This window comes from Triturus cristatus, chromosome 5_2, assembly GCF_964204655.1.
Source record: "Triturus cristatus chromosome 5_2, aTriCri1.1, whole genome shotgun sequence".
Lineage (NCBI taxonomy): Eukaryota > Metazoa > Chordata > Amphibia > Caudata > Salamandridae > Triturus > Triturus cristatus.
The window spans coordinates 821,066,945-821,069,894 of record NC_140588.1 but is presented as its reverse complement, the minus strand read 5'-3'; the positions used below and the strand labels follow the sequence as shown (position 1 = coordinate 821,069,894).

The 2,950-nt window shown below is 39.9% G+C and overlaps 1 long non-coding RNA gene across 1 annotated transcript; it reads right to left on the bottom strand.

The window, feature by feature from the left end:
* Positions 1-860: 860 nt before the first annotated feature.
* LOC146829314 (uncharacterized) lies at positions 861-2,049 on the bottom strand. Its single transcript, XR_014961952.1, has 3 exons — positions 1,947-2,049; positions 1,072-1,159; positions 861-979 (listed from the first exon to the last, which is right to left on the bottom strand). It is a non-coding gene; the product is annotated as an uncharacterized LOC146829314 (long non-coding RNA).
* Positions 2,050-2,950: the final 901 nt, after the last annotated feature.

Here is a 2,950-nt window from a genome sequence, read left to right as displayed (position 1 = left end):
TTCACCCGCACATGCACTAATAGTTCTTCCAGAATTTTCTTTTTTTAATTGCATGTTTTTTCCAAGTATTCAGACTCTAGTAGGAAAACCATTTCAATAAATGACAGCAAACCTCGCTGGCATAACGGGCATAACGGGCAGGATCAGTCTCTTAATACATGATTAGACACTAGTTGCATCGCTGTCAACAGACGTAGTACTTGCTGACTCTTTTCCAAAGGAAAGTTTTTGATTTTGGCTTATCGCAAAATGTCATATCTAGTAGTACTGAATAGCTAAATGCAAAAATGAGCAGTGTATGTGCTATGCAGATATGTGCCTGGAGGTCTAGGAGATGTCACTGGTATGATGTTTGTGCTCCTGCAGATTCCACTGTCTCATTTCAAATTTGTAATGTTTGAACAGTAGCCAATGAAATACATATGGTTAGCATTGCAGTAGCCTTTCTTGTGCTAATTGTGATTCATATTTGCAAGAGATTGTTTGTTGTGTTTGAGAGTTAAAGGAATATTTGATAGAAGGGCCTCGATTGCACACTTCCCAAAATAGATCGATGCACACAACTTGCTCTGCCTTTGATCTAGCAAATCCGGTCAAACAGGATGCCCTCACCATTTTTAATCAAAAGTGTGGAGTGGTGTGGTAGCGCCAAATAAAATCCCTTTTTTTAAAGATCTTTTTATTGCAGCAAGGCAAGTTATAAACGGATAAGTTCACCACACCTCATACACCCGTAGATAATAAAGCTACTAATTATGCATGATAAAACATTATGCATGTTCTCAACCTTCTGCTCCCAGGGCCCACAATCAGAATGTTTGAACAGCAGATTTTATGGGTTAAGTGCAGCCACAGTCGACTGAGCAAGAAAGGCACAAGGGCCCGCCCTGCCACCCCGTAGTCATTTCATTTGCCCCAGATTTTCTCCCACTTTCTCGGTTATTGGTGTTTCTCTTCAGGGTGTATGACTGGATAATATCTGAAACAAAAGATTCCAGAAATCGTCAATTAATACCTCTCTCTTGCATCTTGAAATTCACACTACTTTTTACAGTGTTATAGGAGGAGTACCTGTATCGTTTTAGGAGGAAATCAAATTTCCATTATGAGGCTTGTGTTTGCCAGTTTCCTGGTAACCTGCAGGTCTGGTTAGATTGTTCTGCAATGTAAAGGTGGATACCAACTTTTAGAGTTGTCATTTTATGAATTTACAAATAAATATCGGCGAGAAAAAAAAAATCCCTTGACTTACATTGAATGATTCTCATCTGTGTTAACCTGTCCAGTGCAGTGGACCGTGACTGCTTAGAGGTTTTGTGTCATTATTAAAGGCCGTGAACCTTTTTTGTGGCGTTACAAGATAATCAAAAAACCAATAAATGATAGCCTGTTATAAATACTATTCAAGGTACGTGTGATTGCAAGCAGGAAAAGAATTCAAGCTGGCTTGAATATTTTTTTTTTTCGTTTTTTTTATAGCGCGAACTAGACCCGAGACATCAGGTATCAGAGCGCTTTACATGAGCACCAGCTGCATTACAGAAGGAGACATTCCTTTTTCTTAGGCACGAGGAGATTAAGGGGCATATTATCAAGACTGACGATAAAATTATTGCCGCTTTAGTGGCAGAAAATAGAACGGCGATAATGGGCTTGATAATATACTCTATGGAATTCCAATTGAAGCCCATGTTAGATGTCCTGCACATCTAACATGGGTTTCAATTGGCATTCCATAGAGCATATTATCAAGCCCATTATCGCCGTTTTAGCGGCAGTTTTCTACCACTAAAGCGGCGATAATTTTATCGCCTGTCTTGATAATATGCCCCTAAGTGATTTGCCCAGAATCACCGGATGTTAAGCATCGTTGCAGAGACATGAACCCGGTTCCCCAGCTTGAAGGTTGACCTCTCTAATTGTAAGGCTACATCCTCTTAACTTACTTCCATTGTTTTCATAAAGAAGACGTAAGCTGTTGGTTCTTTATTTCTTTCTGGCTCTCAGCACTGTGAGCATTGGCTCGGTTGCGACAAAGTATCGTGGTAACTGTAATCAAAACAGGCGCGCAGTTAGTGTCCCATTGTTTCATGATTCATTAACTAGTTGCCATAGACATTCGCAATAGCGTTAAATTCACTTACTTCCGGGGCCTCTAGCAAACGCGATGCATATGATTCTCCCGCACTTTCGTTAGCCTTGATTTCTGGTCCCTGAGCCTATCCACTTATATTTCAGGTATGGATTCAGGGAATCGTAGTTGTGGTTTTATGATTGTTTAATGTACAGATTTGTCATTCACGGAGATTTTGCTCATTTGTTCAGGTTTGGATTGAGGCTGTGAGGCACGTTACTTCTTGCAAAGGTGTTATTACTCCCTTAACATTAAAGGAGTTTGGCTTACCAGTACTTATCTTTATTCGAAGCCTGCTATGCATTATGGGAGTTGTGGTTTTGGGGATTTATTTCATTCTATATGGACAGTCTACGATTTATCACTTGAACAACATTGGTGTTTTAGGGTAAATGTCAGTGATCTCGAGCTTATAATTAGTTAATGATATCATGAATTCTTGGATATTGCGGCATGGTTTTGATATCCATATGTTGTGGAAGACAAAGATCTTAATGCCTGTGGTGTTGGTTCGCCTTAGGTCCTCCCTATTTCTGATATCTCATTCAGGCCGTGAACTGTGCTGTTAAATTTGAGAATTAGATACGCCTATTTCTTTAAGAATGCAGCTTCAGTATCACCTCCCCTTAGATGAGGTTTTATTACACAAAGTACTGTCCATTTGAGGTCCCGTTCACTATAGTTCATTTCCACAATATGACTGACCATGGGCGCAGTGATCATTTTCGTTTTGATCCTTGAGCGATGCTGAACCAGCCTTTGTCTTACTTCCTGGTTGGTTTTCCCTATGTATAATTTTTGACATGAGCATACCAC